The sequence below is a fragment of the Apis florea genome, unplaced genomic scaffold (genome assembly GCF_048593485.1).
Source record: "Apis florea isolate Af1SG1 unplaced genomic scaffold, ASM4859348v1 contig_3078_pilon, whole genome shotgun sequence".
Lineage (NCBI taxonomy): Eukaryota > Metazoa > Arthropoda > Insecta > Hymenoptera > Apidae > Apis > Apis florea.
In genome coordinates, this window is record NW_028256702.1 from 1,565,490 (window position 1) to 1,590,512 (window position 25,023).

Consider the following 25,023-nt stretch of genomic DNA (forward strand, 5'->3'; position numbering starts at 1 on the left):
GTTGATTCTTTAACATAAAAAAAAAAAAAATCCATTTGGAAAGAGTTAATACAGTTATTAAAACAATTATCCATTTCTTTTAGTTAACGATAATATCCAACCAAAGCTGTCTAGTCGATTAAGAGTGATGATTACTTAAACGATTGTTATACTTATACAACTACTCGAAACTTATGTACACACAACAAACAGACAAACTTATTTTAATTGATCCCGTTGTGTTTTATCTTGGGATAAGTAAGCAAGGTGCGGGTTTACGCAGCAGCTACTACCATTGTCGATTCTTCTTCTTCAATCGTGGCTATGTGATTAAACGCTCAATCTACGCGAGACAATACGACATCCCACCAGGCCAATTTATCGAACACCCACGAGGATACTTCCACATGAACGTGACTCGAGTAAAGATAAGAAATATCGAGGATCGCCCAGGTCGACCGAGAGGAACCATTTTCCCTTTTTTTTTTTTTCGAATGACCAACGATTGGCCAAATTTGGTTAAATTTGATAAATCGCATCGACGAAAGTTTGAAAAACGTTTACTTAAGTTTATTTTGATATTTCTTTTTAATGTTCAAATGTCTCTGTAATAACATCGAAGTTTTCTTATTTTCGTCCAGAAAGTTTTCTAAAGAGTTTTCGTAAATCGTTATTTTAAAAAATAATCTGTATTTAAAGTGATGTTAATACGTTTTATTAAACGTTTCGTACGAATAAATGAATATATTTGCGATGTTATTGTTATTTAATAAAATTCTTGATTCAAAAGTCTACACTATTACTTTTTCTTATTAATTAATAATAAGTTTTTCAAAAAAATCACTCATAATTTTATAATTAAAAAATACGTGTTATTTCTTTGAACAATCAATTTTACAATTTATTGTCTTCTTACTTTGCTACATATTCCTTTAATCATAATTTGTGAAATCGACAGAATGAAAAATAAAAAAGAAGATTATATGATTTATTCAAAATAAATTGTAGATTTGTAAAATCATTGTAAAATTTCGTTTTTAATTTTTGTACATTTCAGTATATAATATAAAATTTTAAAATCGAATTTTATAATCGATAAAAAATTTTAATCCGGATAATATGCCATTATCGTTATATAGGATTAATTTAGATGAAGGGTTACTTAATATAATATAATTAATACTGTTCCATAAAATTAAAAAAAAAGTTTTATCATTGAAATTAATAATCTTTTCAAATTTTTGAATTATTTGATATATTATTTGATATATTTGATATATTGATAATAAAATATTCAACTTTGAATCTTTGATCAGATTGTAAAATTTAGAGAGATATATTATTTCTTAGTGAAAATTGTACATCAGAAAATCATGGTCTCGTGAACAGACGCCATCTTGTGTGTATCAGAGCGCGAAAAATTTGACGTGTAGTCAAGTTTTGATACAGTGATAGCGTAATTAGTCAATTCTCTAATAATACGATACTCTGGAAACACGATTTTGATAGAACACGATATAAAAATTGCGATAATTCTCTTATAACATGATAACACAATTTTAATTTAATAACAATTCTCGCGTAACACGAATGTTTTCACGCTATTTTCAACATTTTCAACACATTCTTTCGATTTGTATCAATTATCGTATTTCACTTAACATAATTTTAATACGGAAATTAACTGAAATTGATGATAGAATAAATTGTAATTATTTTTTTAATCTGGTTATTATAAATAAGTAAAAAAATTATAAATAAGTAAAATATTTAATTCTATAATTTTTTATTGTACTTTTTTTTATCATTATAATTCAAAAAAAAGCTTCCTATTTTCTCCAATTTCCCTGCAAAAAATGACTTATTTATCACGTATTTCAAAAGAAAAAGCAAAGAGAACATTTTAAAATTAGAAAAACACGATATCACTAAATTTTCTTATCTGATCATAAAAATACAATTAAAATTAAAAAATTTATGATTTCGTCTACGCAATTGTCCTCTTCCAGCAAAAGTTTAGAGCCAACAAATTCTCTTGTTCGGAAACTCGGAACAGAGTTTTCCAAACTGAAAACTCTCGACTTGTGTAAAAAAAAACGAGCGGGTAGGGCACCGCAAAGAATCAACTTGGAAACAGCTTTATGTCCTTCGATGTCGCATTTTTCTTCGGAACAGTGTTAAGAGCTATCCTTCCGTGGTCAACACAGGTCTCCAGACATAGGTAAAAATTCTCTGGACTGTGCAGTCTCGAAACTTTCCTAGTTACCGGTTTCCTTTTTTTTTTCCCCCTTTCTCTTCTCGCATTTTATTTTTATTTCCAGCCGCATCTTTCGCTCGCCGACTTCTCACTTCGTTTTCGTTTATATTTATTTATTTATATTTTTCGAAATAAAGTTTGTGGAAAATGGTTGTTTGTTCGTTGTCAATAAGAATATACGTAAATATTACGTATGTACTTTTTTTCACGGTATAAAATATATTTTATAGAAAAGAGGAATATGTACGTAATAAATTTACATTTTATCAATAGCTTATTATTTATAAATAAATAGATTCTATATATCATCGCATTATGATGAATTAGAATATTCGGGTCCAAAAAATAATTTTTTAATTTTTTAAATTTAAAAGAACGTATCATATAAAATATATATAATAATTATAAAAACGATTTATATGTTATTTATATATTATTTCTTGGATTAAATTGATTAGAGGAAAATGTTGAAAGTAATTTGGAACACTAAACTTTTGTTGTTAAATAATAAAAGATCTGAATGATCTGTTAATCAATGAGATTTGTATAAAAATTGCAATTAAACTAAGTACTGAATGTAAATGTTATAATAAATACAATATGTAAAAATACTTTTTGTAGCTTATATGTAAATATGACATTTCGCCTATCTAATCTCTCGATGCTGTGCCTTTGACGCCAGAAGCATTCTGCATTTGAGAATGTTAAATTTATAACCCCCGCCGTGTAATTAATTGCGTTTTGTTACCACAGAGACATCGTCTTATCCTATTTAAGCTGTTGCATGTTATTCACATAGTGTGTAATTTAACTTCTCCATCAGAGAATTCTTAAACAAAATTATTCGTATAAATTTATCCGAGTAATGACAGTTATTAATTCCTAAGAACAGTGATCAAGTCCTTTTCTCAAAGTATTTCCCTAATGGTTAAACTTCAAGGATAATTTTCAAATATTTTAACATTTGAACAAAAATTACGATTATTATTTTTAATACTTAATACTTTTTTGTTTAAAATAGAATTTCAAGTATAAAAAGAAATAATTAAAATAAAATAAAAAAAAAACAAATGATATTTGAAATGTAGATGTTAAAAAGTAAATTTTAAAATTTAACTAATTTTAGAAATGAAAACTATTTTAGAGGAATTTCATCAAAGAATACAAAAAAATATAAAAAGGGATATATTTAAATCTAACCAATTTTTTATAGTTAAATTAAATAAAATCAAATCATCTTTCAAATAAATTATAACAATTATTCGAACAACTTATAACTCACGATAAAATAACGCATCAAATAAAAATTATTTCTACGATTACAGATCTTAACCTCAAAAATATCCATTATTTCAATAATCTTAATTTCGAAATACTCAACACTAAACCACTAATACACAAAATAAAGCACAACAAAATAAAGCACCACGACGAACAACAACAGAGTTATTGCAGTTTATTCAAACACTGTACCACGGTATATTTTCTTGCCCTTCTGTCAAAACCGCAGACAATTAAATGCTCGGCCAAGTGGCCGGCCCCGCGAAACAAACTAACCTCGTTGGTTAAAATCGCAAAGAAACACGAGGCGTACTTTCGTTCAATCAACTTGCCAACGAATAATAGAGTTAGCGGGGACGGGAGCCAGAAGTTTTTGCACCTTTTTAGTTTGAACACTGGCCACTTGATTAAAACTCGTTGGCCGCGATTCGCCTCGCAGGAGAAGCTTCTCTCTCTCTCTCTTTCCATCTATCTATCTATCTATCTATCTTCATCTCTCTCTCTCTCTCTCTCTCTCTCTCTGTCCGCAATAAGAGTTACTCAAACGGCAACTCGACCTATTCAGACCACTAATAGCTCAAATCCAGGGGAGAGCGCAATGTGTTCCACGGGCAGAGCACAGGGAACGAAGAAACGAAGAAAAGTGGAACCGCGTCACGTATACGCGGATCGCGGATCGACCTCACGTAGCCAACGTGCCACGGGCAGAAGAGGAGTTTCCTCGCCGAGGAAGCAGGCAAGGGAGGTGTGCGCGGAGGCTGAAATTCTGTTGGCGCGCGCGAACGTATCACGGCCGATTCTTTAACTGTTAATCGGGGACTAAACTTGGCCGGCCACGGATCGAACGAGCGAACGCTTCGCGCTGAATAGCGATTATCGGGCACCGGTTCAGATAGAGGAACCAAAAAATTCCTGCTTCCTCTTTCGCCGCCTTCCATCTGCTTTTTCTCTTCCCGTCTTTTCCTTGCGCCTCGCACCCCCCCCCCTCCCTCGTTTTCTACCGATTGAACGGCATTACCGTTCCTCTGTTCAATTATTTGAATCACCGAGGAGCTCTCGAGTTTATTTTTCTTTTTTTTTTTTTTTTTTTTTTTTCAGGGAAAATTTCCAACGCGAGGAATTTTCGGAATCGCGTTAAATCATATCCGATCGACTTGATGCAATGTTGTTAATAGAAGAGAAAGGTAAAGAAAATGGTACAGAAAAGTGTATTATTAGGAAGTGGAATGGTAATGTAGGGAGTTATATTGTTTTTTAGTGTTCGAGAGATTTCATGAGAAATTGATTGAATTGATTTCATAAGAGGTTGTTGAATTGAATTTATATTATTATGTTTTTTTATTTGTTTGTTTATTTTTAAAATGGCACAGATCGTTTAAAAATTATTTCATTTTTACAAATGAAAAGATTTGAATTCTAAATTTGAATTAGAATAATAATATTATATCATTTCGAGAATAAATTAATTTGTACATCTGTATTGTGAACATTATTTTAAAATATTGATAAATTTATAATAAATAATTCATGATATATTCAAACAAAAAAAAAATTCATTTAAAAAATTGAAAAATTGATATATTTCAAAGTTCTGATAATATCTGATAAATTAATTTTAGAAATATAATTTTGCGTATGAAATTTGAAAAAATAAAAGATAAGTTTTTCATAAAATTGTTATTTTGATATACATGTTAAAATATGTAATTTTCTTAATTTTTTCAAAATAATTAATTATTATTAATCACAAAAATACTATTTGAATATTATTTGCATTTCCATCATTCGAACATTGTTCGTTTCAGGTATAATTAAATTATCGATACTGAAATAGATAACCATTCTATAATTGTAATTAATTAACAATTAAAAAAGATATTATATCATCAATTAATAATTAAATTATTATATATAATTATCTTCATCATGAAATCAATATATAATTTGAGGTTTTATTTAAGAATTAATAATTAAATTATATGCTGGTTGATTATTTTAAATAAATAATTCATAAAAATTAATTAACCTTTAAAAATTTTTTAAAAGTAACTAAATCTAATAATTTTTATCTGTTTTTCTAGAATTGTTTCTAGAATTGATAAATCAATATATTCACTTATATTTATTTTAAAGAAAAACGATTTGTTAAATTTAGTTTTATTATTTAAACGTATTATATTTCTACATAATTCCATATGAACTATCAGAAAATCTTCAGAAATTTTATCGAAGTTATCCTTCAACGATACTTCACGTAAAGAAAAGAAATGTACTTTATACACTTTGATACATCGAGTAAATAACTTTTGAAAAAAAAAAAAAAAAAAGGAAAAAAAAATCATTAACAGCACAATTCAAATAATTCATCGATAATAACCGAATATTACATTAGGATAACATAACATACGAACAACGCAATAAAATTTTGAACTCGAAAGAAAGTATCAATACAATATGTTATCAATACAAAATTACCAACTGTATATCAAATATAAAGATAATAAAATAAATCAACTAAATATAAAAAATATAATTGAAAACGCACACAATTTAATATAAACATAAATACATGGAAAATTAACGGAAGAGATACATGCGTGAAATTGTCCGCGGTCAAGTATGGCGCGCAATTTGAAATCGTAGATCGTAAATAGTGATTTATCGCTATGCGAGAGGAGCAAACAAATTCGATGACACTCCTACGGCTATGAGATCGTGCCGCTTTCTAAACCGCTAGAGCTTTATCTAAATCGACAGGGCGATATCGGGTCGTCCGTTGTCTCTCGATCGGCTCACCTCTAACGCAGCTAGCGATTTCGATACTTTCTACCAGTCAGATGTAAAGTACTTGCTATCTTCCACGGCGTATAATCTCGACACGGTACGACATAACAATCCTCTACTACAAGGATGATAACAATGTGATAAGAAGGTCTTTTTATTGAATAATAAAATCCTCGAGGAATTCTTTCAGATCGATGCCTGATACCGGTTTGAATACCGTTCGAGTATCGCGCGCCAAGATTTAAAAATCCTTCCATCCTCCGCGCAGGTGATTGAAAGATAGCACCGACATGCAAACGCTGTTTCTTCAATTGTGAAATTATATTTTTATTAGATAAACGAACTCAGATATCGGGTAATTTTTTTTTTATGTATATATTCAGGAAAAGAAAGATGCAAGAAATGTAAAGAAAAAAGTTTTTAAATAATTATTTTGAAATTGCGTTTATTTTTGTTTAATAAAAAAAGATTCTATAACGTATCTCGTAGATCGTTCAACCGATCTGTTTCATCACATTCTGTTTTTTTACTCTTAAGATAATTGACTGAAAACATAATAACTATTAAATATAAAATTTATGATAATTAAAAAGAATATAATATATAAAAATAACTTTAGCAATTATATCTTGTAATAACTTTGCAAAAATGTTTTGTGAATTCACATGAAATGCATAATTTTAATTAATTTTAATTGTAATTTATTACTAATTTTATTATGCCTTATTTAACCTTCAGTAAAATAATGTATAAAAGAATTTTATAAATAACTATTTATGTTATATTTTATTTATTTTATATTAAAAAGTTGTTACAAAAGTTGTTACAAAAGAATTTTTTACTCGATTCCTTTAAAACTCTTCCTTTGAATTATATATAATTTTATTAATCTCGGATAATCATCAATCTTCAGAATTAAAAAAGAATATTGAAAAAGAAAATTGAATTTCTCCTAATAATTTTTATAGAATTACAATATAATAACACTTATAATTTCTTTTCCTTTTAAACAAAATAGTTATTTCAATAAATACATATTTCCCTATTAGTTATTCTATATAATTCTAGAATGTTTTAGTAGATTAAATGAATAACGTGCTAGAAACTAGCATCAAACAATAAAACAGTAAAAGGATATATCCGTAGGAAACGATAGTTAAGCGAATGGTTGCGAGAATCATGTTTCCTGCGAATCCCTCTGATTATACACACATGAATTATCACACGTCAAATGTGTTGCAATTAATCGAACTGTTACGTAAATTTTATTATACATACAAGTATCTAAAATACGTCATAGAATTTTAATAAGTAAGAATCAAAATAAGAATTTTAGAATTAAATTCTTAATTCTAGAATAGATGGGTGAAAATATTGAACAGCACTTTCATCGATTTGATAAATCAATTAAGGACAATTAACTGTTGATGAAAAAAATCTTTAAGAGAATGTGAAGTTCAATTAATTGTTTCAATATAGCTAGGATATCAAGAATTCCAAAAGTGTTTCGTGGCAACGTTTGCACGTTCCATCTACTAAATCAATTTATTTTACGAGGACCATAAAACCATTGGAATCATTGATCTTGTTTCATTTAGAGATCAAACGGAACACGATATTTATCTTGGTAAGAAATTGAAACTTATGTGCTCCTCTTGATAAAGTGAAAAATAGAGTACGAAATTTATCGTAATTCTTTTTAAATAGATTTTAACGATTCACATTTAAAAATTTCATCGAATAAAGAAATATATTGTTAAAAATTTAATGGATAAAAATATAGGCTAGGTTAGCTTAATTATAAGCTTGTATAAATTTATTGAACTTGAAAATTATTATGCAAAATTTCTAAGATATTTTTACATATAGAATATATGCGAATAGTAAAATTTCACTATTGTTATATTATTTATAAAATAGAATATATAATAATAAAATATCTAATGTCAAAAGTTTTAAATAAAAGTTAAAATAATAAATAATTAAAATATTAAAATAATAGTAAATAAACAATGATTCCATTATATTTAATAATATCATTTAACTTTGAAATAATAGAAGAAAAAAAATATCATAGAAATATCATAGAATAATATAATATAATATTTCAATACAAACTGCAATAAAATGATATATTAATATCAGCTAAGAAGAAAATTACATTCAAACGAATAAAATATAAAACAAAATAATAAAATTAATAATATAACATAATAATACAATAAATTATCCATCTACACTATTATTCTTTGAAAAAACAGTCATAATAGTAGAAAAATAAATAAAAGGAGAAACGAAAGTGGAAAATTGGTTTATATATACCCAATAATAATCGTGTCGAGAGCAATTCTCTGGTGCAGAGCATGGGCATAACATTTCCTTGAACGTGCTATCTTCGTCGCCAGACGATGAACATCCCCGATAATAATGTGCCAACATTGGACTTTCTCTTCTATAATTTCATTAACCCATTACCTACCACCTGTTCTAATAATTAATTTTGGTATTTCGATTTTCGCCGAATAGCGAATAATAATCGTGTTTTCATATCACAATGTGAGTATCGACACGAATATTATTTTTCATCAAATAAACATTTTACATTACGAGATTCGAGTGAAAATTATTTCAAAAATTGTTTATTAATATAACATATTTGTTAATTCTCGTTCATTGAATTATTTTTGATCTAATAATTTAATTGAGGCAATTTTTTGTGATAACAAAAAGTAAGAAGATTGAAAAAAATTAATGGATCACTGTACATGACGGCCATTAAGAGGATAAATTTTTAAATAATGTCATCTTTCCACATACAATCACGAAACATTCATAATAATGTCACAATCAACGCGACTAACTTTTTTAAAATTGGATTGATTAATAATTTGAATTTGAATTCAAGATTCTAAGAAATTAAAAAAATTAATTCGCTAAATTTTTCAAAAATTGCCGTTCAAATCGTTAACTCTCCTCAAGTTTTTCAAACCATTGTACGTATGCGTAAATGTTCCGAAAAGAATTTGTTTTCACCCGGCCTATATAGATGTAAGGATTGTTGTATATAATATAAATTTTCGAAAGAAATGTTGAACGAGATCGAAAATCGGTTGCGCGAGGAATAAGAAGAAGAAACGAAAAGGGAGAAAGAAAATGGGCATTTCAATGGCGATATCTGTATTGTAAACAGAAAATGCCATTAAACCGCAGACGGTTTAAAGTGAGAAAGCAGGAGAGTTTAAAAGCGACATGCAATTTCAAGATTGTGAAACTTCTCACGCCTCGGTAAGAGTTACGCGACGTATAATGAAATTCTCATGGAAACAAAGGTCGTTAAATGGGAAAAAAGGAGACAGGCCGGTGGCGGAGAGATGGAGAAAGGCCAACGAGGGGGGGAGGAAAGAAAAATGCGAGGAGCGAAAGGAAAGCAAAGCAAAAGGGAGGAGCGAGGAGTAAAGCGACAGAAAAGTCGCGAGGCGCGGTGACGAGACAAGTTCCATCGAGCGGTTTCTAAAAGGCGATGCCAACGAGAGGCCATTTAAGGGAATCCCTGGCCAAAGGTGCCGGTGACCTCGTTGATCCTCCAACTGGTTTCGAACGTATCCGCGGAGGATCTTTTGTCGTTTTTTCGCTTTGCAAATCGCGACAAAAGGTAACGAACGAAGGAAGGAACGAGAGCACGGCCCTCGATAAGAGAGGGCCCCGAGGAGAGACGGTTTAAGGTGTGCAAAAATAAAGAAGTGGAAAGCGGAGCAAGAAACAGCGCGCGGCGAGACAAGGAGAAAAGAGAAAGGGTAAATCGGTGGATGGCGGGCGTGCGCATGCGCGCGTACGGGTATGCGGTCGCCGTTTATTTCGGGATGAGCGCGAACGCTCTAACCTCCCCGAATGACTGCAACACACTGTCTCGTTATTGTTGTTATTGTCGTTCGACTCGACACCATAGCTTGGCTCCGATGCTTGGTTAACGACGTTCAAATTGCATCCCCGTGTCTTTCATCGCCTCGTACCATCTTTTTCCATATTCTTAGGAGAGATTGCTTCGCGAGAAGAAAGTGTTTTGTAAGCGATAACTAACTGCTCTCGTAATCTCGCCTCGAGCGGTCTTAAATCTCTTATCTGCTTCAGAATCGGTCGATTCGAAGTCATATTTGGACTTTAGAAAATATCTTCAAAAGAAGATAATTTATTTTAAGTTAATATTTTCTAGACATCAAAGATAGTTTTTGATAAATTAATTTATAAGACGTCACAAAAATTTCTCTTCTCTATTTCATAGTATGAATTTATTGATATTTAAAAAACATATATATATAGAATTATAATCATCACAAGATACGTAAGTAAATTAAATTAAAAATTTTTATGAAGTAATGATTTTCCTTAATCTATTCTGAGTTTAATTTGAATTTCTTCGTCAAAAATTATTTATACAAAATAAAAAAATTCTTAAACATCGAATTTATAAAATCAATGAAAATAATTTTTAAACATTATCATAGAGGACGACTTTTATTCACTAACAGATATTATAAATAGCAAAACAATAAATAAATAAGTATTTATATTAAAATTTATAATTAAAAAATTGATAATAACATAATATAATGATAATATATAGAATATAAATCAAACTTTAGTAATTAAAAGATCAAATAATCAATTGATAGTAAAATATAATAGAATCAAATAGTATTAAGTCAATAAATTATTACAATAAATATTCCTAAAATTTTCTTATAGTAAAATCTATTTAACCAATCGAGAAGAAAAATTTAAATATCACAAAAATATAATATAAGAAAGTATAAGAAATATGTCTCACTTTTTTTTACAAATAAATGAATATCAAAATTAATTTTAAGTATAAGTTACATTGATCTTTAAGCATCATTGAGAAAACTGGTTACCATAAATGTTTTTATGAAAAGTATTTCTTTTAAGATGGCATTGGTCCCCCAATCTTGTTATCAATTTATCGCTGATTCATACACAGTCCGTGTTAAGAAAAAAAAATGTGGTTAAAAAAAAGACATAAGTAATTTCAATTCGAGTTTCAAGCAAAATATGTGGTCGGCAATATTACAAAATTTACTTACTACACAGTATCGCCATTTACGATTAATATTTTACTATCTCGTTGCACATGCATATGGGGCACCGTACATCGCTTTCCCATTACGCAAATACGTGCTACATCTTGAAAAAAAAAAAAAAAAAAATCGTGCGAAAACGAGAACAAGAAGAATTCGGCAAGGCGTAAAAGTTAGAGAGGGGACAACTCAAAATTTTTTGAAATTACTTTTGTGCCTCGAATAAATAATAATTTGAACTCAATATTGTAACTCACGAATATTATAATATGAGTTTATTTTTATTTCGTTAATAATTATTCGAATGATAGTATAAACACAGGTTCTCAATTTTTTACAAATGCGTATCATCGAAACCAAAATTGAAAAATTCTTGAAAAATTTAAACTATAGTAATACTACTTTTTAATTTTAATGTAATTAGTTGTTTAACAATCGTCACTAAAAGTTACTTATTTTATATTATATAAAAAAGTAATCTAACTACATAACATATTTTTTAAACTATCTTGTAGTTATTAAAAATTGAACATTATCAAAATTACTGGTATATCCACTTAATTGTTCCTCGTGTAGCATTATTTGAAAACTTTTTTTTTAAACTCATTTTTTTAATAATACCCCATCGATTCATTACAATAATTTAGATAGTAAAATAAAACATGAAAATTGATTTTTTTGGAAATCAAAAGATATAGTTTTATTCTTAACTGACTACAAATGTAAGTTTGAGATATTCTAGAAATTAAAGTTTATTAAAATTTTGTTATTCGATAAATTAGATACTCTTTAATAAAGAAAAGAAAAAAAAAACATTCTGAATTTTGGAAAAATTGTATAAAGTTTCAAATTTCATAATCTAAAAATCTAAAAATCTCTCATTTCGAATCATTCGAAATTACTATTAACTGACTAAGAATTTGAGTAAATTTAAAAAATTCCAAAAACCAAAATTTGTCATGATTTCCATTTCTTATCAAAATAAATATTCCATACATAAAAAAGAAGAAAGAAAAATATAAGCATTTCCAAGTCTCGAGAATTTGCAGATTCCAGAATAAAATTTCAAATTCAAATTCCATGAATCTAAAAAAAAAAATCCGCTTCCACCCATGTTTAACAAAAATCATAGCGCCCTTATTCGATCTCGCACGGCAGGGAAGCCGTGGAACGAGCGCGGCACTGCATCGATAATAATAAGCGCTTGTAAATTGAGCTTAATTCGTGGAGGAAGTTGCAAGATGGAGAGAAACTGCGGCTAAAAACGACGGAGGAGAATCCTCGAGCCAGAATACCCGCAAATCGCGGAAGCACCTGTGCACCAAAGAAAACGTGTCCACCGAGTCGCAGAACAAGATCGTGAACGCGTGTGCGAGAATGTGCGTGTGCATGGACGTGCGTGCGTGTGCGCAGCCGAGTGCGTGCACGTAGACGGGAAGGGAGAACGCGTGGTGCACTCTCGAGACACCGTGTTTCACGGCAGACCGCGTGGCAGCTCCTGGATTTATTTATACGTCTCGCGTACCTAGCTACATACATACGAACGAGCCTGTGCACCGCTGGTTCGCGCTCGAATAAACACCCTGCGCGCCGCGCCAAATATCGCCTGTATTTATGGACGCGTCCGAGCAACCTTTCAATTCGGACAACTAACGCGAATTCAAATTTATGCTCACCTGGTTCACGCTCTAAGTATCCGGGATTAACACCGGGGTCGTTTCATCGGCCCCTTCGTCCAACTGTTCTATGATCTCTGACGCGGTACACGAACCGGAGGGGAAATAATAGTGGGGATAGGATTACAAGTTGTCGCTGAAGTTGGCTGAAAACGAGTTCGGAGCTCGAACGCGTCACACGATGTGCGAATTCTATTTATTAAGTGAGTGAAAGTGTGAAATCTCGTTGATCGAGAATCAGAAATGATTTCAATTGTATTAAAAAGCTCGAGAAAAGAAAGTAAATATCGATATTCGTGACACTTAATGTTAATTAATTCTAATGTTAATCCCGTCTTAACCTCAATTTTAATTCTATTTACGATTCGGCAAATGAGCGTGAAAGTGTGAAATTGTTGATCGAGATTTAGAAATGGTTTTAGTTGTATTAAAAAGCTAGAGAGAAGAAAAAGGAAAGTAATATCGATATTTGTAAAATTTAATCATTAATTTTAATCTTATTATTAACCTTAACTCTTCTTAACCTTAATTTTAATTCTATTGAACTTTTCATAATAGATATCATTGAAAAAATCAATATTTTATTTCGTATTGGGAAGTTTGAGAAAAAGGGCAAAAAATAATATTGATATTCATTGAATTGAATAATTCGCATTATTTGATTTTAAAGAAATTCACGTTTTGTCTGTATTTTATTTTATTGATAAAAACCATCAATAATGAAATGCTCTAAGTTTAATCAAGTAAATTGCAATCTAAACTGTTGTATCGAGACAACTATGAGTTGTGAGTATTTATGTTTTTATAAAAAAGGAAAACTTTTAAATTATAAGATAAAGTATATCGTTTATCTTTCGATGAAATTATAATAAACCATTATTATAAATTCTACCTGTCATTTTAACGTGAAATTTATAAGAAAAAATTAAAAAGGAAACACATGCAATTCCTGATAACTGTTCGTGCAGGTGGTACAATTTCTTAAATCACTTCACGTATGAAACAGGAAATAATCGAGACAACAATCTCTTGTATCAATCTTGTTGCAACTATACGATTTTTTCACGATGAATTCTCAGAATCTTTGAAAGTTCTATCACAATCTCTTATATAACTGTTACGCAAGTACGCTCGAATAAGATTTAAAGAATTTGGAATGCCGAAGAGGTTCATGTTGTCGTAATTTCGTGACTGTCTTCTCGGCAGACTGCGTGGCAGCACCTGGAATTGTTTTTTGCGCCGAAGAACATCTTATTCATTCCACGTTGCTTTCGATTAATTCAAGAACATTGTTCAAATTGGAATATTTTCAATTTTCTTCGAATATCTCCCCTAATCCTTGAGAATAAATTGCGATTAATTTAAACACAATGTTTGACGATAAAAATTTAAAAATATAATAATCACGTAAACGTAGAATCATATCCAAATTTACTTTTTCAATGATTTATACATTTCTTTCTCCAATGTTATCTCCACTAACTTATCTTGATCTATTTTAATCGAGGATAAGATATTCTAAATATTCTAAATTTAATAATTATATATATAACTTTACAATATAATTGAATTAAATAACTTAACTTCAGAAATAATAAAAAGATATATTTATTATTTTAATATAATAATTCATACATCTTTAAAAATTCAATTTACTTTTTTTTAAATTTATACAAAAACAAATTGATTTCGACGACATGAATCGATCTCCATTTAACTAATAATAATAATAATAATAATAATAACCACATTGAATTTGTGTTTTTAAATTCATTTCAATTGATTTCTCTTGTTTGCAATTAATACAGAAGCTTAATAAAGAGGAAAAACAAAAATTAAATCTTCTACAAAGAAAAAAAGACAACTATTGTTAATATTAATATCCCTAATTATTTCTTCTCTCCCCGATTCGAAGAAATCGCTCGAAGACGAGGCTCAGGTACAATCACGAAATAAGAATTTGAATTTATTCGAGAACGTTTAGAATTGAGCACCGTTTCTTCCCGCATAACCAACTACCGCATTCACGCGCCTACAACCCATAAGTTATTCGCGTCCCGTACCATTCGACGAAGAAGCCTTCGCGGCGGTCATTCGCTTGGTCAACGCCGGTTTTTGAAATTGGAACCACGTAGAGAAGTTTTGCATCCGAATACGAAGCGCTGGACGGCGTTTCCTCAACGGATGGAAAGTCGGGGGAAAAAGGGGCGGAGGTGTTGGTAAGCGGCGCGAAATTCACCAGGGGGTCGGCCGTGTTATCTCCTCGAAGGCGGCTCTCTCTCTCTCTCTCTCTCTCTCTCTCTCTCTCTCTCTCTCTCTCTCTCTCTCTCTCTCGCTGTGTAAATCTCGGTTACGTACGAACACGAACGCGAGAATGGAGGCGAGGTGGAAAGGCCTCTCTCACGTGCGAACGATACGTTTCCTTTTCTCTTGGCCGCAAGTCTCCGCAGACAGACACCGTTTATTTCAGCGCCTGAACCAAATTCAAATCGTTGAAAGTATCGCGGTCCCTACGACGATACATGGAGATACGTGATCGATCGATGCTGCGAATTCGAGCGTTTAGCCAGGAGGGGGCGAAGGTATCGTTTGGTATGAAATAAGGCTGTAGGGAGGCATTGGCTCATACGATACGAAATTTACGATTCGTTACGTTTGTGTAGCGAAACAACCGAGTGAAAGTTGAAGAGATTTTTGTATCCTCTTCGAATGTAAAAAGATGGACGATTGTGAATTTTGGGATAAGATAAAATTCTTTATGAAATAATTGCTTTGACTCAATGTTAGGAAAATTTATTCCAATTTTTCGTGACTTTTTTTTAAAAAAAAAAATATTCATTTTCTCTGAATATAAAAAAGAGACATTATTATTATCGAACGAAGCAATAAGGATATGCATTTTTATTGCATAAGATAGTTCAAAATCTTTAATTAGACTTGTTTTTTTTAAAATCTAAATTATATATAATAAGTCAAATATTGTCGAATTTAATTTTATCTCTCTTATTTTTCTTACTTTGAAATCTTTTATCGTTAAATTATATTAATTAGAAATTTACCGATATACTTAGATAATCCAATCTAAAAGTATAGACATTAAAAGGACTGTTTCTTTATCCTTAAGATATTGTAATGTATAGTTTAATGTTCTGATAGCGTAACTCAGACAACACAAACTTCTTGTTTAACATTTTTTTTTAAATTTCAATTGAATAGATATACGATTAAAATAGGTTAAAAGGAATCTTTTTTAAAAAAAGATCTGAATTCTAAAACCAATCACGTCTTGCTAATTACCTAGGTTATCTTTCATTCAAGAAAGAACGAGAATCGAAACAATTGAAAAATGTCATTCGTTGAAAACGAAATACGCAATAAAAAAAACTAAAAATATTTAATAAGTCCAATAAATCAATAATAATAATATAAGATATAAATGAAAATATAAAAAATATATTTATTCTATCTTTTAATATTATTTTTTTTTTATGTTGAATAAATTATATAATGATTGAAAAATGTTAAAAATTAAATGCATATTATTTAATGCAATATTTATTAATCAAAAAACAATAAGCATTCAGTTCAAAAATAATGGAGCCATTTGAGAAATAATAAGGAAATTTGTTGAAATTGTTTCTATTCTTTACGCCTGTTACCGTTCTTTATTCTTTCTCTTATTGTCAGAATAATCGTGCTTCTTAATATTTTATCCACGATGTTTTATACGAAGCTCTTACAATTAAGTATAATTGCGAGTAATTTGAATAAAGAGACATCGACAATTGTCAATGCATATAAATTATATGAACGTTTAACGTTTATCAACTATAAACGACAATCACATCAAAAGATTTAGGATCATCATGAATAAATTGTTCCATAATAAGTATCATTGCGTTGCTAAAATTAAATCTTTGATCAAATTTTGTAGTTACTGATTTTTTACAAGATAGAAAATTGATTACCTCAATTATTTTAATCGATATTATTGTAAATAAGAACACACTAATTTAACATTCAAGTTTATAATTAATTTTTATAATAATTAATAATTAAATTTATCATATAATTTAACTGTACAATATTAGTTGAATATTTCAACTTGTTTTATAGTTGCGTAAATAGTTTAATCTTCACTCAACAATTCAGAACATTTATACGTGGAAACTAGAAACTTCGAAATCCCTTGAAAAAGTTTTCGAAACTCTTCAAATCCAGGTAAATACACTCGGATATAATTTGCATAACAACCCGAAAGAATATCAGTAACCGCATCAATTCAATGTTAATAATACAATTTATGCCTAAACTTTGATTCGAATTTTAATTTTAATTCATTGTAATCGTTATATTAAAAATTTAATTTTTCCAAGAAATAATAGCATTACAGTTGAGAAAAAGAAAAGACTTTAAATCCACCGAGGGAGAAAGGATGAAACGAAGAGAGGGAGAAGAAAGCACGGTCGGGGAGGAGGAGAGAGGAAGAAAGGACGATTCAGCTGAGAGGTCGCGACGACTTCCATTCATGCATAGCGCGTTGGCCTCGCATCACGAGGAAGAATAATCGTTGCACGAGGGGAGAGAGAGGGAGGTCGACCACGGATAGAGAATAACATTCGTGCGGTTCCGAAACGTGTCAGGAAAAAAGAGGCGTTCGAGAACGAAAGCGATCCGTCATACGAATCCCGTTTCGATTTCGTCGAAAGTTGTTCTTTGTTTTTTTTTTTTTTTTCTTTTTTTATCCCTACGTGCTTCCCATTGATCAACTTTATAAGGTTAAAACTGTTGTTGTAAATGTTATTCGATTACTCGAGTTACTAAATTTCGTTTACAGGATATTTTATAAACTTTATAACAGACTGTTACGAAAGTGGTAGAAATAGCATCGTAAAACTTTTATATCGTATAAATAAAAGGTGTGGATTGGAAAGCAGCGAATCTGTGTGCGAAAAATAAGATCGAAATAAAAACGTAATAAAATTTTGATCATTTGAAATCTTCGATACGAGTAAATTATCACCAGGAAGTCGGTCATAAATTTATCAATTATTAATTATAACTTTCAAGTTTGCTGTGTGTATCGATTTCTCGAATAAAAAATTTCCACGTTAAATTTCACACTTAAAGTTTGATTATTCTAACATTTAACTTTTCCCAGACTTTAATTTTATCTTTTATTGTAACTTTTTATACTTAACTTTTGTTAAAGAACATTTCTTTTTATAATTTCAATCCTTTGTGAGATTCCATCCTTTTTCAATTAAATGAAATATCATATATATATCACATTTTACAACTTTTATTACAAAAAGTAATATTTATATGAAAATATTAAAATAACAATAATAAAATTATAATAAATATTGATATATAAAATCTTATTCGATATGAAAAAAAAAAAAAAGAATTAAAAAATGAATGATGAAAAATTAAAATTAATCTAATTTTATTCGTTCATCACCAATAAACATTCACTTTAAAAAATTGATTGATTTCTAGTCATTTTAAGATAGTATATTCACTAATTCCATTCTTTCGTATCGACTATCCGAAAAACCGGTTATTGGAACAAGTTTGTCTTCTATTGATTCAGATAATTAACGTTCCATTGTATCATAATTCAGCATTTTATGATTTTGAGATGCACGATCTATAAATATGGGTACCAAAAAGTGTAATAAACGTTGCAGAGATTTTGAAGCATTTAATTTTTCAGAAAAATTTTTTTTGTAAATGTATGTACAAACAAAGTATATGTAATATTTTAAAAAGTGTACACATCCTTTATTTCTAACAATAAACAAATTTACAAATAGATATTTAATTTATTAGATTTAATATTATTGCATTTATATTAGAAAAATAATGAAAAGAAGCGTCACATAAGAATATACAAGATGTTAATATATTTATGAGACATTTTTATCGATTCTGAAGACAAAAACCAGCACAGAAATGCCGCTTAAAATTTATCAATTAAGTTATAAGCAATTGAAATTTAATATCGATTGAAATCTTTTCATTACATCACAATCATTTAAAATGAGTTTAAATTGCTTATTAACGAGCTTCGATTTTTGAACATCAACTTCTTTGTTTTGATCTCAAAATAAATCCTTTAATATAAAATATAATATAATATACACAGGAATATATGAACAATTTGAATATTTTTCTTTAAATAGTTTCCTTAAATATTTATCGCGAAGATACATTCAGAATATTTCATAATTGTACATAAAAATCGACAACAGTTTAACGATAACGGTGGCAGAAACTGTTGTAAGTTTTCTTCGATGAAAGTTTGCTCGTTTCTGCATCGCGTGATCAATAGAGAATTCAGAAATCATCCTTCACGTTCGACGCAACAAGATTGTTTCGTGGAACGGATAATAGTAGTTCTGAAATACAGTTTTACACCGTTGGAGAAGAATCGATAAAGAAGGTCATACGATGAGTAAACAGTTTCTTCAGTTTTACAGAAGATAGATATACAATATATATATTGACAAAAATTAAGAAGCAAAATAATTAATTAAGAATTTTGCAACTGCAAGAATATAAATAGTACGTTCAAAATTACTTCTAATATATTTCTAAAAAGAAGCTTCTAATTTAGTTCTTTTCATTTAAATTTGCCGCCATTTCTTCTTCTGTTTTATAGTTTAGTTCAATTTTTGCTTATTAATATATTCTTTATTTCCCTTCCGTTTTATCATTCTTTAATACTCAAGATATAATTAAAGTTCTTGATTGAATTAATTAAATTTAACGTGATCAAGTGGCCAAACTCAATCTCATATTATATGAAATTATATTTATCCATAAAATAAAATTAATTGGAAGAATCAGAAAATTATTTGTTCGATCAATTCAATATCTCACAACTGTTATATAATCTAAAAAATTTGCCAACGTGTATTATTGAAATATCAACTATTTAAATGAAATTCAATTTAAATACCAACAAACGTGGCTCGTTTCAAAAAGCTTCTTTTTTTTTTTTTTTTACTTACAATTCCAAATTTAACGCACAATCGAATCGTCATAGTGAGTAAAACGTATGACACGATAATTTGCAAAGATCCGTTTCTTAACTTTCGCCAGCTGACTGTAGCTGAGAATGAAGAAAAGAGAGAGAGAAGAGAGAGAGGGCGGAAGGGTGACGAGGCGAAGGCAGGGCGTTCGAATTAAATTACATTTTAATTTCGCGGCCATTTCGCCTCCGCGATATGCCAAATATCCGACGCAATTTACATTTTAAATTGGACACTTCTTGCCGCCGCGAGATTCGAGGTGGTTTCGCGTCTCGTCTGGGGCGAGTGTTGTTTCGGTAAAAAACACCCTTCCCCGATTTTCAAAAACTTCCAACGCACCCGTTGGACTCCTTCTAAAAAAAAAAAAAACCACTCCCTCAGAATTCACGTGCCTCGAACGTGTCCTACTCTTTTTTCGCCCGCCTCCCCTCCCCCCCGTTCCTGTCAAATCTACATTTCAATTTCCAAGGAGGAAAACCTCCTCCCCTCTCCCGATTTCCTTTGCTACATTTCATCTTGGCGGAGCACTTAATTACGAGCACCACTTGAATCTCGTTTTCACCGCAACGAGAATTCATCTCTTGTCTCCGTCTTCCTACCGCACCTTTTCTCCCCTTCCTTTTCTCATTTCAAGTGTTTGAAAGTGGTTTATGTTATGCGATATTGGATTTTCTTGCGAGCCAAATTATGACAGTTTGTGATCGGATGGTATTGATGTTTTACGAAACTTGTGCAAATGCTATTCTACAATAATTCGGTGTGTAGAAGATTATTCACACTCCGTTGTGAAAAAAAATAAAAAAGGATTCTTCATTTCTCAATCTCTATTAAATATAAACGATAATTCTAAAACTAAAAACGGACAGTAAGTGAGATTTTTTTTTTTCAAAATCATAATTTTTATAATCCCTTTCCTGTAAGCATAATTATTAAACATTTTTTTTTTAAACCTATTTCTTGCGTCTTTCTTCTCCGTTACGAGAAAACTTTATTTTCTGATATTTATTGTGAATATCAAATGTCTTTAAAATAATTCACGATGTAGTGTCATCTTATAAATAAAATTATGACAATTTACAAAATAAGATGTTGATGTGATAAATTAACAAATAACAATAATGCGTCCCAATTTATAACAATATATAACATGCAATGATACTGAAACGAGCATATGTATATAAAACAAGAACTAGAGCATGTAAATTCTTACCATACGCCTACCATAAATTTAGCAATGAAATATATGATAAAAGGTTTAGATAAGAATGATTTAAAGTTAAGTTTCATACATAGTTTCAAACATATACTTTAATCGCGCAAAAATAACGATTAAAAAAAATTGAAAATCAAAAACATTCAAATCACTTATATTCGCCTTTTTCCACGTTATATTTTCCGTGTCAAAAGTTGTAAAAATCTTAAACGACAAACGAATATTTATAATATTTTCTACAAATATATTTTAAGAATGTATAATTCCCAATACTGTTTCAACAATTGATTCTTTGAATAACTAAAAACTACAACAATATAGAGGTTTACAACTTGTCTAAGAAGAAGAAATTAAAGTTGCTTATTATTCGTTTTTTGGCAAAAAATTTAATCGACTTAAAAACAAGCAAATTTGCATTCCTACGGATAATACGATAAGTACTCGTAAGCATCGCCATAGCAACCGTTTAATTGGAAATGGATCCCCGTAATAAAATCGTCGAGTGTTTCTGTCCTACGACGCGGAGCAAAACCAACCGTCGTTCACGTAATTGTTCATGGAAGGGCACGACGAATTTCGAGCTAAACCTCTTCATCGTTTTCTTCTTTGACTCGAATTTTTATTTACCGATGGATTTCTCTAAAAATTTTACAACTTACGCTTACAATTTATCTTTTATTAATATGTTAAAAATTTCTCTTGTATTAAAATAACATTGAATTTAACGAGAGAACAAATGGATGGATTTTTAATAAAATTTAAGAATTTGAATTTAATTTTAATAATTTTAATAATTAATGAATTAATGATGAAATTTTTATTAACAAATGCCAAATTTATGTTGATGAATATCATTAAAAAATTCTGGATATTCGGATGAAATAATCCAAAAGTAAAGGGAAAAAATGATACATGTCTTTATTTTAATAATAAAATAAATTAATGAAGCATAGTTAATAAAAATTATTGATCAAATATCATAGAAATCATTAATAAGTTTTATTAAAAACATGAAAAATATTGAAAATTGCGAATGGGTCTAATTTCTTTCTTTGTTTCTCCATATAATCTTAATACAATAAAATAAAAAATCTTGTATCACATTATTTTATTTGCATCATTTTATTTTATTTTGTTATTTAATTTTATCAAATTTTTATAATTACGAAAATCGAAATAAAACATAGTACAAAAAATAAAACAAAAATACTTCACCACATGCGTTTAAAAGTAAACAAGAGATTGTGCGTCGAGAAAAAGGAGAAAAGAAAAAAGAGCAGGAAAAGTAAGAAAAGGAGGAGAGAAGAAGGAGGAAAAAAAGAAGAAATATACAGAGCAAGAATCACGGGTACGTATAAACTACACGTCATATAGACGAACCCTCTAAGAACATAATTCATTGCCGTAAACAGCCGTTATAACGTGCCATGTCAAATTAACGGCGAGCCGCAACAACAGGAACAACCATCCATTTTACGTTTACGAAGAATATTTACAGGCCTTCCGGCTGGCCTCTTTTTTTTTCTTTCTTTCTTTCTTTCTTTCCTTTCCCCCCTCTTTGTCTACCGAAATGAATTGAAAGAGAGACAAGAGAAACGTGAATCGACGATGAAAATAAATCGAAGGAAGGAAAGTGAAATCGTTGCTCCAAGTTAAACACCCTTATTAACCGAGGTCGTATTCGAAACGCGGGATTCCCTGTAGAAAATGTCGGGAACGAAATTCACGTCACGCGAACTGAATAATTCACGACCAGTAAGAGATCGATTTCGAGTCAAATATGTAGCAGGTTTATGGTTTAACATTTAAACCAAATGTTCGGTAATCTGAAGTAGTTTAAACCATTGCATCGTGAAAGAATCGAAATGATATATCTATTGATAAAAATTTTACGAGTTAAGAGAGTAACAGTAAGTAAAATTAATGGAGATTGATCAATTAAACTCGAAATGCTTAATAATCTGAACGTGTAAAAGAATCTTTTTGGAAAGCTAAGAAAAATTTACGATTTTTCTAAAATGACAATAAAAATTGTGTAAACAATAACTTTTATAATAATTAATTATATAACTTATTAATTTGCTAATTTTATTAGCTAGTTTTAAATGAATTTTCTATTTTGTAAAATCTGCGATTCTTCCTCCATTCGTTTCCGCAATTACATAAAAATGCATTTTCAATCAAAGTGAAAAAATATACATAATATTTTTAATTTTTAAAAATACATACAGTAAGAATGTCAGTAAAATGTTAAGTGAAATATTAAAAATATACAGTGACGCAACTGAGCCCAAAACGATGAAAGATAAAAAAAAATTTATTATGCAAAATTAAATGACGTCGAATAACCCATGCGTTTGTGTCTATCTGAAGATTTTCCAAAATTTAAAAATTTCATATTTTATCTTATATCAATCAGTGCATTTTCTTATTCTTATCTATGAGAAAAATATTAGAATAATTGTATTCAAAGAACATTAATTTAAATGATATTTTAATTTTAATTTTGCAAAATTCATCGTATCAAGGAAAAATAAATATTTATCTACTATTCTGTATATTTCTTTGTCTTTTATTGTCTGATATTAAATATCATAAAAATTAAAATATTTCTTAAATCGATAATCTTCGACTATTGTAATACTTTTTCAAAGAGAATAAAAAGATGGCAGCAGAGTAGCTTCGAAATTTTCGACACGTCCTAATTCTAAATCGATGAATCACATGACTCGAAATCACTCGAAATTAATCAATTTTTCCTAATGAAATTTTCTTCATCTTCCATCTTCCATTTCTAAAGTTATAATTCAGTTGCATGAAAACATATACATGATCCTTGATCTTTTAATAAATTTTTGCCATAAATCACTTCCATTTATTTTGGCAACCATATTGAAATAAATAAACTGAAAATTTTCATTCAACATTTACACAAATAATTGCAAACAAAAATAACTGAGGTGACCCATCAAAAACCTTTCGACCTCAGTTCGAGCAGAGAGCAAGAAATGGGTAGTCAGTCAAGAAAAATCTAAATCTATATACAAAAATGAAAGGAAAAAACGGCGCCATTAAAAAAAAAGAATTGCCATCCTTATAACTTGGAAAACGTTGGATCGAGAAATAAGAGAGCAATAAAGTTAGCAACCCTGTTACAACAGGAGAGGAGGCAAAAATCCCGTATTTTTATGAAGCAACACCGCATATGCCGTCTGTGACACCACTCAGAACACCAAATCCTAGCATATGTTACTTAAGCGCTTAAACGATGTTCGCTTATATTGCAAGAACAAAAAGGTGTACAGTTAGGAAACATTGAAAAGAACTGGGAATACTTTATATTGCGTGTACGTTTGCCAGAAAGGGCACGGACGGGGAATACAATTCGGGGAATGAAATTTACGGGTCTTGCTAAAGTGACAAGAGTGACACTGCTCTTTTATTTATTTTTTCGTATTAGTTTTTTTCTTTTTTGCGCAGATTCATGTATGAGATTTACGAATCTTGCACTCAGCCTATCTCGTAAAATAGCCTTCATATTTTATATACGTACGTATATATATATGCGTGGAACAACTGAAAACGAGATGATTGTTAAAAATGTGTCGAAAATAAAAAATAAAATTTCTTCTTTTCTAGAAAATTGAAAGTACGAAAAAAACTTCATTACATTTGGATACAAAATTATTTGGATAAAAAT

General features: G+C 29.7%; 1 protein-coding gene and 1 long non-coding RNA gene across 5 annotated transcripts in view; one reads left to right on the forward strand and one right to left on the reverse strand.

Annotated features, from left to right (window-relative positions):
* LOC100870357 (netrin-1) overlaps positions 1-25,023 on the reverse strand; it is a 212,313-nt gene that overhangs the window by 177,490 nt on the left and 9,800 nt on the right. The gene's annotated exons all lie outside the window — the stretch shown is intronic.
* On the forward strand, positions 13,209-14,671 carry LOC147657567 (uncharacterized). Its single transcript, XR_015292203.1, has 3 exons — positions 13,209-13,350; positions 13,629-13,856; positions 14,039-14,671. It is a non-coding gene; the product is annotated as an uncharacterized LOC147657567 (long non-coding RNA).